Source organism: Apteryx mantelli, chromosome 4 (genome assembly GCF_036417845.1).
Source record: "Apteryx mantelli isolate bAptMan1 chromosome 4, bAptMan1.hap1, whole genome shotgun sequence".
Lineage (NCBI taxonomy): Eukaryota > Metazoa > Chordata > Aves > Apterygiformes > Apterygidae > Apteryx > Apteryx mantelli.
Window position 1 is genome coordinate 32,064,932 of NC_089981.1, and position 16,040 is coordinate 32,080,971.

Here is a 16,040-nt window from a genome sequence, read left to right on the forward strand (position 1 = left end):
TTCTTTTTTTTTCTACCTACATTTATTTGCTTGAAGGGTAACTTCTAAGCAGATAGATGACACCCAGACCAAAAATACTATGTACCAGTCTTTGCAGTGACTATCATCCCAAAAACGTCCGACATGGAGATCCCTGCTCATACTTCACAGAGATGCCCAGCCAGCTATGTAGTAAGATTTTAGAACACGAGTTATTTGCTTTTTCCAGTCATTAAAGTGCTAAGACTTAAGATTTAGCTGCTTCAGGTTTTCCTTCTGAACTCTATCACACTAAATATTTTTAACTCTCTAAAAGTGCTTTTTATTTTTCTTTAGAAGAGAAAAAGGGAAGGACAGAAGGATGGAAGGAAGGAGAGAAAAGCTGCTGCACTTTCAGAAAGCGTATCTCAAAAAGAGAAGGCAGTTTTTCATTTCTAGGCCTCCAAATGGAGACTCATGTTCACTTGCCTTGGTTATGTATCAATTTTGCTAGTTGAACAGCAAAAGAAAGCAAAGAAAGGAGAAAAAAAGTCCCAATATATAAGCAAAAGGAAAATGTCAACAACTGCTTTCAGATACTCAGCAATCCTTATGCACGCAGTGTGATTGAAGTACGGGGTTGCAGGCATGTATTTGTGGCAGGACTTAACTGTCTCCTCTCTGTTTTTCAGACACCTGCCTCTGAGAGCCGGGAGGCGGCTGTTCTAGAGGAGATCACGTCTTCCAAGTCACGTACCGCTGAAGCAGTGCCTGGCCCCCGTGCAACGGGGGAGAAGCTCCTGGCTTCCTTGCGCAGAGGTCAGGCAGAGCCTTGCTCTACGTTACATGGATAACCTTGTTCAGCAAAGTGGGAATGGTTATCTACCCTGTTACATCTTCTGCAGAAGTATTTCTTTCTAGTAACACATTTTTACTTTCAGGATTTTTTCCCCCAAAATGTTGACTCATTTGCATTCGCTTTGAATGAATGTACTCACCTCCATTCGCTTTGGTTTGACTTTAGGTAAACCTGTGCAGCCTCATAACCTAAAAAGCTGGGCATAGGAATGCCCTGAATACCAAACCTCACAGCAGAGGAAGGGGAGAAGTAGAGGGAATAAAACATGTATGTTTATCAGTACTTTAAGCACAACCAAATGGACTGTATCACATAGTTACTATAATAATTGGATTTGCCATGGAGCACTGCCATATTTCTTTATGAAACATGGTAGTAACTGAAAAATATAGACTGTTTTCATACCAGTAGAGACAGTATGCCTCTTTATACTGAGTTTATAGCATAAAAAAATGTAGCAGGAGATAACGATCCTCATCGTGTGGTGGTACCAGACTTAATGGCATGTCACTACCACTGACTTTCACTGTGATTATCTGAAATAGGCAGAGATGAGGAGCTGGGAATCTGTTTTCACTGAGCAAGTATCAGTACAACATCTGTCCCATCATGTATTTATGAAAATCTTCCTGCTGGTCCAAGAATCACTTGAGCATAAAATAGCTGAGCTCCAATAAGTTAGAATTTCTGGCATAACTGAAGCTACAATAATACAATTCTACAGAAACTAGGTGAAGATTATTCTGGTGTAGAGGAAGCGAGCAAAATGAGTAGCTATCTTTTTGCACCACTTTTAACATATCTTAAACATGCCCAGTGGTGCATCTGAGAAATCTAAAAACAAACTGCTAGATGATTTTATGTTTTCCAGATATACACAAATCCTATATATGTCCTTCTCAAAATCCTACATTTTCACTTAGATAACTCACAGTTTAAATCAAGACTGCTGCCCTATTTAATTACTAGTAAGAAAGAACAAAGGAACCTTTTTCCTTGCTAGATTGTCTGAAGTTGACATCACTCTTGAAATTCAGTTGTGCTAATCTGTATATCACCCCTACCTGCCAGACAGCAAGAACGCACCATGCACTTGTAGCCTACTTAATTAGTAGGGACTACAAAGTATGCTTTTTGTTTTAATGCTTGGTTTTATACAACTAATACAAAATAAAGAAATAGCTACACCTGCTCAGTACTACCAAGTAGAAAACACTATTTGCCCATTTGCATTCTTCCCTCTAAATACATGATGTCTAGAGGAACTGAAATCAACCTTCTTCTTGCAGAAGGAGAAGTTGCCACAGAAAATTTATCTTTTTTTGGGGGGGGGAAATAAAAAACATCCTTTGAACATGGTAACACTGGTAAATAAATCTCAAAATAATAGTTTGATTGATCCCAAGCTATAAGAAAATTCAGATCAAATACAAGTTTGCTAAAGAGTTTGGATCAGAAAATGTAAAGGAGTCGTCGTCACTCTGACTAGCGGAGGCTCCCGACTCCCAGCTGCTTCGCACACAGCAGGAGCTGGGCGACGAGCACGACTTGCCCCAGGACCAGGGGTATCCTGGCTCCTGAACAGAGAGTATCTCTTGACTCCCCTGGAGCCGTCTCAGCAGCAGCAGCTGAGATCCAGAAGCAGCAAAGACCTGCTTTCCTGTCTGGCAGGTTTCTGCTGAGCTCTGAACGCCCGGGCAGCTGCTGCCATCCAGAAACTCACTCATTTGCCTGCGTGCTATCGGCTTTGGTCTCCCGGGTCCCACCAAGGCATATTACCGCTTAGAGAAACAGCATATTTTAAAACTGGTATCTCAGTAGGAACTGAAACTATAAGCCCTTGCCACCATCAAAGACAAGAGCACTTTGTGACCGGCAGGAGACCTCAGCTTGGTGTGCAGCCCTGGGAAGAAGCGTGTTTTGGCACATTTGGTTCTGTGCCAAGGAATAAATACAGAAAAATTCAGTCTTTGTGGCAGAGGTGATTCAGCCTTTACTAAACCACAGGCATGTCTCCTCACAGAAGCCTCAGCACAAGCCTCTAGAGTCAGTCCCAGCCCCTCGCTCCCCGGTTCAGTCGCTCCTTGAGAAGCGGGAGAGCATCACAGCACGAGATCGAGGGAGACTCACACCGATACCTCATATAACCTGATACGCACAGCAATTTCCTGAGAGGTGGAAACAACTGGTTTAATGCTGCTGAACCACACTGACAGTGGATTTGTGTGTAAACCAAGAAGTCTGAAAACACTGTTTACTCTATCTGGCAAATGACACCCTAAGAATATCTAATGTCTTAAAGCTGTAGTGAGAAATCCAACTCTGAATTAAGATGCAAATTTCCATCAGAAAGAATATTAAACATAAAACTACCCATCTGAGTATCTGGCACTTTCACCAGAACTTGGAGCTTTTAGAGTGAGATTATATATATTTAAAGATGTACACATACTGAGTTCTTGGAAAAATTCTACTGGCTGTGTAGACAGACATTGAACTGGAAAATGGTTTTGTTCCCTTCTGGTCATAGTCTCTGAATCAGCATCAAATGTGTTGTTTACTCAAGTTATTTAGCATGGTAGAAACTGTGCTGTGAAGTCCTTCTTCTGTTGAGATCAGAACAGCAGATGTGGAATGAGAAACTCCTACTCTACTGGTAGATTATTTCAGCTGTATTTATTCCTGGTATTCAGAACTCACTTGCATCAAACCTTCTGTTGTGAGCCATGTGCCAAAAAGTGCTAAGCTTTTGGCTCCAGTGAGCACTGGGGGGGGAAAAAAACAGCAGAATTTTGATGCCACAAACTGTTGACTATACAGATCCAATTTACTGAGATATCTAGACCTACATTTAAAAAACATTTAAAAGACATATATATATATATATACACATATGTACACATACATGCTATGGTAGTTTTCTGCATGTAAAAGACGAGGACTTGTCAGTCCTGAAATTTGATTTCCACTGTTCCTCTTCCACTAAATTCATTCTCAGAGGATGGCCAGCAGAGTTGGGGATTTTGTGTTTCTCTTTTGTAATCCAGCTTTTCCACCTCACCTTTTAAGTGGCAGGATCACTCTTAAAAAGGAGAGAAAACTTTATCACCAATGTCTCTTCAAACACTGGCCTTTTCTCTGAGATGTTACCACAGGCATTAATTATTGAAAGCTGGGGAGATGATTTAGAAATTTGACTGAGAATACAAAATTTATTCCTCAAATAACCATCATGACCCAGTTGATGATGTGCCATTTCCCAGCACTGCCTGCCTGGGCTGAATTCCAGCTGGAACTGTGCCCATCAGTGGCTTTTCCTGTTTCATCCCAGTTTCCTGAGATATCCATCACCATAATAACGGATTTTTCATTTAATTAGTTGTCACATGTTGTAATATTTTTGTACAGCTTTTTGTATACTTCGTACATATTAGTTGTGTACTTCATATGCAAGTAAGATTTTGTGGCCAAACAGATCACTATGGTAATTTAATACAAATATATCTAAAAATTTCATATAAGGCAAATAAAGATTGAATGCTGCAGGTGAAATCTCCCTACATAATAGCTTGAAAATAACTGCACTGCCATTTCACCACAAACAGGCAGCAAGCAGTCGGTGTGCAGCCAGCAAGTATTTACCTGATTTCCATTTGTGCACCTTATTCTGAAATTGCCATGGCGTTTCTCTCCCTCATAAATAAGGACACAAACATGTCAAACATCTGGATGTTTAACGGAACGAAAGAGCCAGTGGCTTCAAATTGTCCCCTAAGTGAATGTTGTCCTATGTGCTAGAAACACCATGACAGGGCTCCTTGAAACACAATTTTAATTATATATGCCTCTACTCTCAAAAACTACAATGGCAGCTTCACTCAGTGGGTCTGGCTCCCTGTGTTGCATATAGTCCAATTTTCTGACTGTAACTTATAAGTACCCTTTTTGCTGATCATTTCCATCATTTCTGTCAAAGTGATCTGTGGATTATTTGCATATCTGTTTCTTACTAACAGGAACAAAGTTCTTAGTAGATATGGGGTGCAACCAAGCCAAAAAGGCATTTAAATCAATGAAATGGAGGTCATAATTTAGAAAAATGGGATTGCATCAGTATCACAGACAGTCTTATTTGGAAAGGAGAATATTAGTATTGATGACATGCAAGATTACATGTAAATTGCAGGTATGGCAGATGGATGAAAAGGCCCTTTTATCTATAATTTACACATACTAAGCACAGAAATCACTGAGTGAGTCCAGAGCTCCACAAGCCCGTATTTCAGAACACAGGTGTATTTAAAGCAAAAAAAATTTTTTTTTTTTATAAAACCTGGCATTGTGATTTGGTGACAGTCTCTAAAGACTGAAAACTGACTGTGGACCTGTGAAAATTACTATGCTGTGGCCATATACCAACTCTGAGCTACTACATGAACTATGAATTTCTGATGCTTCTCTATGCCTTAACTGCCTTTTAAGACAAGCTTCCCTATTTGGATAAATTTCCTGTATTTAAACCTCTCATAGAAGCTTTGGTTCACAAGTATGGTATGCTTTTCCTAAATTCTCTTTCCTCATCTTTTAGACTGTTTCTGAAGTCCTTTATCCACTGAAATTTCTCACAACATACACTAGAAGTAAATCATCACAAGTTATACAGAGCTTTATAAAGGCTGCTTTCAGAATACGTGCAGAATGAGTTTAATACCAAGAGATACAATTAAGAAAAGTCTCACACAAGGAAACAAAAATCGTATAGAGCACTGACCCATGCTCCAAAGGCTGAAATAGCTTCTCTTAAGAAATAGGTTAATGTAAGCACTCTTCAGGTGAGGAACTACACTAAGTATAGAAAAAATATTCATTATAGCACAATTGTCTAAAAATGAATATAAATGGTACTAGAGACTATCCTTCCCTGAGGCAGTTTTGGCTCTGCACTGAAATTGGCCCAGCATTAGGTAATTTATATCACATAATTTAGGACCTAACAATCTCGGGGGGGGGGGGGGGGAGTTAGGCCAATTCAGCAGACATTTCTTCCTAATCAGAGGCCTTGTCCTCTGTCTTCAAGAAAAGATTATTTGAGCGCTAGTCAGTTTATTCAGCAGCGAAGCAGGTTGTTCAGCGGTGCCTGCTACAAAATACAATTCAGTGCTCTGCACTTCTGGAATTGGGACCACGTTTCTAGTTTCCATTATTTCCTCCTCAGTTCACCCAGAACTACATTTGCACCATAAAACACGTTTAGGATTAAACACTAAATTTTAATCCAGAGGGACCCCTTGCCGCTGCACCTGCGGCCGAGCGCAGGCCTCGGTCGGCAAACGACCGCTCGCAGCGCCGCTGCCCAGTCAGACCGATCGCTGCCGGGAGGCCGGTCCCCGGGCTGGCTGGCGCTTGCCGCGGGCACTTCGCCTGCCCTCGGGGCCCGGAGGCACACGCAGAGCCGGCGTCGCGCGAGCTCTCCCGCGCCCTGCCCCACGGCACGGGCAGCAGGACAGGACAGCGCCACCGGCCCAGGGGCTCCCCTCCCGCCGCTCAGCAAAACGCCCTACCGTCGCCGCCTGCCTCCCCGCAGCTTCAGCAGGGCTGAACCGGCTTTAGTGAGGGGTCAGCTCCCCCGCGAGGTCCCCACACGCTGCCAGACCTACAGCAAGGGTTAGTATTTCAACCACTCGAACTGGAAGCAAATTCATGTTCAAAACTAGACGCCAACTCAGGCTTTATAGGTAGTGCAACCATACCTAATGTGATGTTACACAGCTTAAAAGGCCAAATCCTGACATCTTTACTAAGTTTTCAGAAGACTCGCCAGTCCAGCAAATCCTCCAGCAGTTTGCTTGGTTACGCTGGGATGGGTAAGGTGGCCGAGGCAGAGGAGCCAGTGCCCTTCCCCTGGACTACGTCTCTTCCTGCCCTTACCAGCAGCCTAACTTCCTTGTCTGTAACAACCATGAAAATTTGGTAGCACTACAGGAGGGGTAGTTCATGAAATACCTGGGGACAAAGCTGCTTTTCGATTACTCAGCTCTAGCTCACTTTTACCTGCAACAGGCGACCCAAAAAGCAAACCGCACTCTTGGACAGGCAGCCTCAAGTATCATGCATGCAGAGTTGCACACTCCCCCGAAACGCCTGCCAGCGCCAGCACGGACAACACTCCTCATCAGGTGCAGGTCTGACGACGGGACACAGGAGCTGCGATGGTACGGACTGAGGAGAAAGCCTGCTTGCAGGAGCACCGTGCTGAGAACAGGCAGCCAGCAGGCAGCGACGAAGAGCAGCCCGCTCGGCTCTAGGGAGTCTCACGGCCATCAAGAAACAACAAGTGCCCAATTCACGAGCCACAGATTCTGCCAGGAGGCCCAAACGGGACGTTTGCAACAAACAGCCAGCTCTGGGAATTAGTAAAGGGGCCATAACAAGTCTGCTGCTCAGAGGCAATAGGTTGGCCTATGTTTTATCTCACTCTACCTACACACATTTGATCAGGGTGCAAATACAGGATCCATACAGAATGTGGCCATGCAGTAGCCCTAAACACAGCAGCACCCTCCCGACACCTATGAATCTTTCTTTGGTCCCCTCCCTCCGCTGCGCACAACTGTTCTACCGGCATTTTTTGTTTTCCTGCCAGCTTCTTCCAACACTCATTCATCTGAGTTTCCCTCACCCATGTTTTATTTCCTTTGGGACCACTCCTTAGCAGAGGCAGCTGTTCTCTTGCTACTAAAACTCTGGGGACGAGAATTGTCAAGGGTTTTTTCCCTCCTCCTAGGTACTATTTTTACCATTCCTGTGTATGCGACCATCTGGAAGGAAGCTGGGCTCTTCCCCCTGAGCCTCCCAACTAGCTCCCTGAATATCCTCCTCTGCTGCAAAGGCAGCTTCTCCGTTTGCCATCTGTTAAGCTGGAGAAAAGGGAAGCACCACGACCCACTGCTGCACACAGCACGCGTTTTCGTGGCAGAAGATGGTCTTCCTCCTCCTCCTCCTCCTCTCTCAGTCTCAAAGCTGGGGGGTTTCCTCCTGCCTTCCCAGCCTGTAATCAGTGCATTGTTTTGGACAGGTGTAGCGTCTTACAGGAAGTCAAACAGCTGAAAAAAATGCACAAAGTATTTGTACCAGCCATTTTTGAGAGCTGTCTGTAATTACACCCACATATTTTTTCCATATAAAAAATACTGTAGCTGCTAAAAGAAGTTATACAATCATAAATATAGGGGAAATGACCTGTGGGCTTACAGACAAATGAGAAGTCATTAATAAATTCAGGCAGAAGGGTAGAGCCACTCCATAAAACAGCCTTTTTATGTTTTTTTTCCCCCTTAAAATGAGGTTCATGAAGTGAATAAGGCTGAGAAATCCTGCTTGTTGTGATAAAAAGACACTGTACATTGCAACAAGCCTAAGGAAATTAGTAAGGAAAACCTGCCCTTGTAAAGTAAGAACGCATGTGTGAACCAGCCATTTGGATGAGTTAATTACCAATGCAATTATTTTATGGCACTGCCATAAAAACAGAATGCTGTTTTTACATACAGAGAACCTGTCCACTGTCTGCTTTCTAACTGATTAAAAGACCATACATATAGTTTACTGAAAATCATTTGAAGGAATTTAAAAGCAGAATAATAATGAAACTGCTAGAGGGAAGAACAAGAGAAAGGCTGTGGTAAACATGAGAGTCATGCTGAAAAGCAAGTGTAAGTTATCCTATGGAACTCTTTTCACCTGGTTCTTTGAAAATTTGTGCACGGCGTAAAGCTAGTAATGGTAGCAACTGGAACAAAGAAATGCATCCTTTAAGATCTTTCACTGAGAAAGGGAAAAAAAATATTTCTTCTTCCTGCTGTTACAGAAAGCTTATCTATACATACATAAAACATAATTTTAAATTGCTGTAGCAAGCAACCAAGTTCTATTCATGGGATCAGTCTCTGACCTAAGAACTAAGATACTCCTTGTTATGTCTCAAAAACATTGCCCTTGGGAGGCAATTTGGTCAGAGGCAAACTGGTCTTCTGTTTTAAGTACTAACCTGAGTGAAACAGGAAAATTAGATATTTGGGAATTGTAAGAATATTTCTGAGGAATTAACTAGAACTGTCAAGATAAACATACTGCAGTCTTTATTAGTTACTGCATACCAATAATAACTTGGAAGAGGTGAACAACCAGGTTGTCGAGTATAGCTACTCCATTGCATAAAACAAAAGGTAAATGTCCAAATTTCTGCAGTCACTTTGCCGTTTTGGCTCTGGAGATTTCCCAGGATTCATTCTCATGCAAATAAGTCTGCTAACTCCAAATTTTTTTCTCACACCGTCCTTTCTCTTTGAAAGACAGGCTTAAAGCGCTACTACAGCTCAGGAATAACTTCTTTAGAGATGTTGCAGAAAATGGGAAAAAGAGACTGGAGAAGTTGCTGAACTGGTATTTTTCCTCCTGCACACTTTTGGTTTTGTGGGAGAGAAAGGCTAAAGCAGTTGGACGGGCATGGATTTTAGTTTTTCATTCTGTTTCTATTGGGAGCACTCTTGGTCCCTGTGCCAAGCGCAGCGCTCCCGTGAGGAGGAGGGTGGTGGGATGGCTGGGCTCGGACACAGGTATGACTGCTGTGACGCTCTGCCCTACCACGCGCAAGGGGCCTGCTGCCGGGGCCGCGTGAAATGCATTAGCACCAAACAGCAGAACGGAGTAGAAAATCATAGGGAGAAGTTATGAAATCATACTAGACCCAGGAATTATTTATTTTCATAGTTTCTATAACTTACTTGAATTCTCTATCTAAATATTATCTAGTAATTTGGCTGCTATCTTTTGTCTAATAAGAACTAAATGTAGACACTACTTTAACTCCACCAACTAATGACCTAATGTCATTAGCTGGAGTGGTCCAGAGTGATTCAGGAATGTCTGCCCTGGTGCCCTGTATATAATGTTCTTTTCTTTTCCAATTAATCTCACAGCAGAGGATTCAAGGGGCAATTTAGTTGGAACTAAATAAGAAAGACTTGAATTCAAAGAGAGAAAAGAGGCTTAACTTGTACTATAAACTTTTTCTTCCTTTGTGTTATTATCTCTTTTTGCTCGCCCCTTTAGTAAGATGTCTCTCCCTCCTCCCTGCTGTCTCTCTACTTGCAAGGACCTTTGCATCTATCTTGCTTGTCCTGCTATTTTTAGTGCACATCTGTTCCTGTTTTGACCTCAATTCTCTCTAGTGCAGGGCTTCATTTTTCTGTGTCGTCCTACTGCCAGACCTTCTCTCAGCTGTCAGATGCCTTCTCTCGAGCAGGTTTGTATCCCGCCTGTCCGCGGGAAACGCCTGGATCTCCTCTCCTGACGCGCTGCCGCTGAGAGGACAGGACTGTCCAGCAGTGCCCTGCGCAGCTGCAGCACCTCCCTCACCCAGCCCTGCACTCCCACCGCCGCCGGCGAGGCCCTGCAAAGCCTCTGACTTGCCCTCTGTTTTCTCCTTGCACTTAGATTTCTCTAACACCCAACAACTGCAGAGGAACCTTGTTATGCTTTACCAGCACACCAATGAACACAATGTTTGTGCATCTCAAACACTGTATTTCAATTTTCTTTAGATCAGTAATTATAAAATTTGTTTTGTTATGAAATTTGTTTTGTTCCACCTCATTTCTTTCCTTCTGCGTCATGTCTTCCATTCCCAGGTGCAGTTCCCATTTTCATTATCCTCATTACTCCATCTTCTCTTTTGCTAGATTTTCCTTTTCTCTTTTTCAGATTTTTTTTGTGCAGAGTTAACATCTTTGCTGTCCCTGAGGCTCCTGCCATCATTTTGTTCCCTTTTACTCCAGGATGCAAAGCTCTCTGCTAAACCATGAAAGCACGGGCCGGTGCCGCCAGGCCATCCTGCCTCCTCGCACTCGGGCCTACCCACGCACTCCAGTGACTGTGGGTAGAGCAAAGCCCCTCGCCTCCTTTCCTTATCCTTACCGAGACCCCTCACGCTGTTGCCCTGGCTGCAAAAAACAAAAAGCACCACAATTTTGCAAACAAGGATTAGCTAACATAAATATTTCCCCTGTTCAGCTTCTGAGTGTGCTGCAATTTTGTTCCAGTCAAGTATCTTGCAGTTTCAGTGTTATAAAACAGTGTTGTTGTAACTGAATATATTAACATTTAAACAAGACACTCAGAATAATATTTTAAAATTCTGAATTTTAAAAAATTACTCCATACTGGATGGATATTATCCAAAGGCCACATATACCTTTAGCAAATTCTGATTAGATAGTGAACATGTCAGTGCTAGAAATGTCTACTTCTAATTGCATGGAATATTATATAAAAGAGACGTGTGCATTGCAAACACTGCTCAACTGAAATGTTAAAAATTATCCCCTCTGCTTTGCCTTCCTCTTGGAGCACAAAGAACACAAAGAGTATCTAATTAACATGCTTAGTGTCTCTCCAAAATTCAATTCAAACACAAAGTATGCTATCAAAGGCTTGAACATCACACAGAAGAGTAATGTGGGATGACTGAGCTACCTCCACAAATATGTTAATTTAACTCTAATAGGTCCATATGAAAAGTGGCACTGAATGCAGTTAAAAGGATTTTAACTGCTTTTGAGAGAGAATAATAAAGTTATTAGGAATTTGCAGTAACCTTAAAGCTGTCTTGCAACTGGTGAGTATGACTGTGTAACTTGATAGTTGCACCAAACCACACAGTATCTTACGACGCACATGTGACATATTTTTCTTCAGTGATCTTTTCTCAATAAAAAAAGGCTTTGTTCATTTTCATATAGAGAGGTAAATTCTTTCAGAATCTGCCATTTTTCAGGTCCTCCCAAATCGCACTGAATAGTCTCATTTACAGGCTTTACGTTCTTTTCTCTTTTTTTTTTTTTTTAAGAAAATTCTGTATGTTAGATTTCAAACTACCTTGGTAACATTTCCCATCAAAGTCATTTCCTTGCTGCAGTATTCTGCATCTGTATATTGTAGGCTATAAACCATGTTTCAGCATTGTTTATCAGACACGCAGAGCTGGTATGTCATTTCAGTAAATGCAGGAGGGTAATCAGCTAAATCATAAAGGAGAAGAAAAGGAACATATAAATGCCATTTCTTTCAAAATCTCTTTATGGATTGAATTTTTGAATGGCATGAAGCAGACCCTCCCACATTCAGCACAGTAAATGAATAACTCCTTATCACCCATCGACTCTCTGTTTCTATATAGATGCACTTTCTAAGCACATTAAAGCAATGCCGATAAGAGGAAAATGGTTTATTTTTTTTAGTCTAGATTTCAAATAAATGTTCTTAAGAAGGAAGGTAAGTCTAAGGAACAGTGCCTTATCACAGCACTCTTATTAGCATTTCTTCTAAGATGCCTTCTACTTGGTACCAGCTACAAAGACAAAATCTGCATTTGAATACAGATATTCGAAATGAAGTTGAAAATTGTCAGAGTCTTATGGAAAAGATGGACATAAGCCAGAAAATGGAATCGTAGCAAAAGAAAAAAGATAGCAAATGTGCACAGAAAAGCCACTCTTGTGTGCTAGATATGGCATCAGAAAAGGCCAGAGGAAAAAACTACCGAAGTTTCAGCAACTTCACTCTGATCACAAAAAACAAATGCAAAAGTCAGTCACTTGAAATACTGGATGGCACCAATGACCACTAGCACTACTGCCAAAACGGTCCCTTTCTTCATGAAACTAGCGAGTGTTTCAGTGTCTCAGGAGTTACCGCAAGGATCCCTGAAACACAGGTTCCCTCATACCTGGACCCCTCGGCTGGGATTTCTCTGCCGAGATCCTGGCCCTTCCCAGAAGAACAAAACCAACCCGCGAGGCCAGCTAAGGCAGTCTGCAGGAGTCAACTGTTCTTCAGCAAAACAGGCAGTTACAGTTAGCAACTGGTGTGCATATCTCAATGCCCTTATTTTACTGTATCCAGTTTAGTTGCGATGCAAGTGTATATAAAATAAATATTAATCACAGCTTTTGAATGAGTTGTTTATGATATGGCCTAATAAAGGGTCATGACAATGAACTGTACAGGCAAACTGCACTGAGTAAACACTACTTTTGAATCCATTTTGTATTTTAAGCCTTTTAATTTAATCCATTATTCATATATACTGAGAAAAAAGTAAGTAAGAATTCTTGAATAACCTTTTATATACTATGCATTATTTTATACTCTCCAACAAAAAATATTTTAGATGCGGTTATGGCTGAGAGAACCTAACAGCAGCTGAACGATAGAAAATGACTATAAGAAACTATAATTGTTGCCAAAACAAACCTTACAAAATTAGGACATTCAGTGCTATAGTTAAATTTAAAAGAAACTGAAGTTCAGAAATACTCAGTTTAGCCACAGTTTTGATTTTTCCTTTAGTCACATCAAGGTGCAATAGAAGGTTGGCCAATTTTTTTTAACCTTATTCAGACAAAAGCACTAAGGTGTTTTAGTTACTGCATATGGCACGTACAGAAAGCAAACTATCTTTTCAATCACTCCTGAAAGAGTTGTAGTAACCGTATTTTACTGGCATTTTTTTCAGCTTATGTGGTCATGTAAGTTCCTGACGTATTTTTTGAACAGAGATGTCCCAAAGTAACAAAGTGTTTCAGGTGAAATGCATTTTGTTTTATATAACGATATTCCAATATTGTCAGTATTATTGTCCACCCTACAAAATAAAACACATCTTCCTATCTTCACCCTCTCTTTTGACTCTATGAGTACTTTCACCGAGCTCTATACAATTCAAATGCTTTCTCACGTTTCCTATGAACTTGAGCCCTTAAAATATCTATCGACAATTCAAATGTCTTCTCTATCACCTCACAGACTTTTATACTGTATGTCTCTTGAAACTCTGCCTCAAACAAAACACCTCTGAGCATGGTCTGCCTGTCTCCTGGCCATAACGCTGGTGCTTTTGCATTGCAATCATCTGAGCTGGATTTTTCACTACAAAAATACAGTGTTCGTATAAGCCCCATGACTCATTCTTAAAATTCCTTTTGGGCTTTCTCACATATTACTCATTAACAGATTAACTAGTCAAATTAACACCCCTCCCAAAGGTTGCATTATATGTAAACGCGACCATCTCACTGTTTGCCTTCCAGTAAGGCAACAGATTTCCGTGACAGCTCATCCAGGTTTGCTCGCGTCCTCGTCATTCCATCCATAACCTTCCTGAGTTATAAATGACTATACTTAGGCACGATGACTCACTGTAATTTAGACATATCAATTCAGTCTAATCTCTCCAGGACTTAATACTTAATTGTAATAAGGTCTCACTTAAAATATTTGGAAAAAAAATACAAGTCAGATAGCTATCTTCATCTTGCCTGCAGTGAGAACCAATGCGGAAATTTAGTTCCTTTAATGTTCAACTGTGTAGTAATACTCAGAACTTTCTTTTATGAAGATATACACTTACATTTTTTGATTTATGCACTTAACTGCTTACTCATAAAATTGCCTTTTTAGTCCCCCTAATTGGGTTGCACATTCCATTTACCTCAGTTAATGCTTCCATGGGCAGCTATTCTGTTTTTCAGATGATTTTATTTTGGTTCACATAAACTTTTTAATAACTGCATCTCATTACTTAACCACACTCGTCTTCCATAGCCTTTCTCTTTCTTTCTTTTAGGGGTAAACTCAGTTCTTGTTCAAAGAAATCATTAGAGTTCAAACATGTCTTTTCAGAATGATGCTGGAAGACAATCTTTCAAATTAGAGCATGAAAAAAGTAGATGCTACACACAAATTTTCTTTCTAACTTATCAAGCTCCAAATTTAGGCAGTATTGGCAATGGTTACGTTATTTTAGGCAGAGCTCTTCCCGGAGGCTCCGAGAAGCGGGTGCGCGCTGCTAACAGGGTGCATGCTGCGCGGCAGAGGGCCCCGGCCACGAAGCGCCGCGGGCTCGTCCCCTCGGGGCTCCCGCTCCGCTCGCCCCCCTTCTGGCAGGCAGGACTGAGCCCAAGACCCGCTGTGCTTTAGCCTCGCAGAAGCTACCGATCGCAGTGTAGAAGCAAGCAGGTGAAGGCAGTGGCTTATACAGCAGATGTCTATTGATCCCTCAGCGCTTTTAACTCTACGAATCTATTATGAAATATGGATGGGCATCTTCTCCTTTTTTTTCGGTCAGATCCCTATAGATAGATCTATTCTAATTCTATGTTATTCACTCAAAATCCCCAGGTAATGGGAAGTTTGTTCATCTAAGATTTGCACAATACTGTCCTTAGCAGTACACAGCCTCCCTTGGCGTAAGCGAATAAGGAATAAAGCCTTCCCTCCCACATTAAGGAAAAAAATATATATATGCTTATCAGATGTTGGTTGCTCACTACATAACTACCTATTTAGTCTCTAATTACAGTGCTGATGGAAATCTCTTAGACTTAGTTTGCAAAATTTGGACTGTTGCTTTTTTTTTTTTTTTCTTTTGAGGAAACCTAAGCCAAGAAGAAATTAAAAATATCCCTGCTGGGGCAGCAGAGAGCAGGACATTTGAACAAATTTAAGCATAGCAGGAAGCAAGCTCTTTGAAGCCTCATTTGAAATCAGGCAGATAAAGCAGACATTGTTTACATCCCGATTTCCTAACTGTAATGCTTATGCACACAGTCACACATCATTATCCACCATTCAATTAAAAAAAAAATAAAAAAAGCTCATCATAATATTCAGCTCAATATCCATATTAAACTCAGGCTTATTCTACAACAGTTAAACATGAATGGGTCAAATTTACTCCAAATAGCACAGAATCGCACATGAGTTAAAAAAGGAACAAACCCCAAACCAGAACGGTTCCAAGCATAAGAAAACATTAACTACATTTATCTGGGGATCAGAAATTCAATGACTGAGAAAGGCTGTGTTATGATCCAGAATCATTTACAAAAATATGTTGTTAATAAACAGTGCAGGTATCATCTTTGTCATATACTACCAGCCTACACATTCTTCCTTTAAACAGGATGGGTTTGTTTGGAAAGATCGTAATTTAAAATATGTAACTCGGAAAGCGCTCAGGAGATAACATAGGTTTCATGGCAAACAAAGGAAATAAATAAGTTTAGTGAGGGGAATGGAAGGGGAAAGGAATGCAGGGAATATAATCTTAAAGTAGGTTGGGTAAGGGAAGCAATTTTATCACTAGTGAGGTTCTCAGCCTGTG

The 16,040-nt window shown here is 41.2% G+C and overlaps 1 protein-coding gene and 1 long non-coding RNA gene across 2 annotated transcripts in view; one reads left to right on the plus strand and one right to left on the minus strand.

Annotated features, from left to right (window-relative positions):
• The window catches only part of LOC106497088 (uncharacterized), a 197,829-nt gene extending 196,672 nt beyond the window's left edge, over positions 1 to 1,157 (plus strand). The window contains exon 6 of the long non-coding RNA XR_010884091.1: positions 651 to 1,157. This is a non-coding gene — a long non-coding RNA (uncharacterized lncRNA). The remainder of the gene's footprint in view (positions 1 to 650) is intronic.
• SPON1 (spondin 1) overlaps positions 1 to 16,040 on the minus strand; it is a 206,921-nt gene that overhangs the window by 75,848 nt on the left and 115,033 nt on the right. The window lies entirely within an intron of this gene.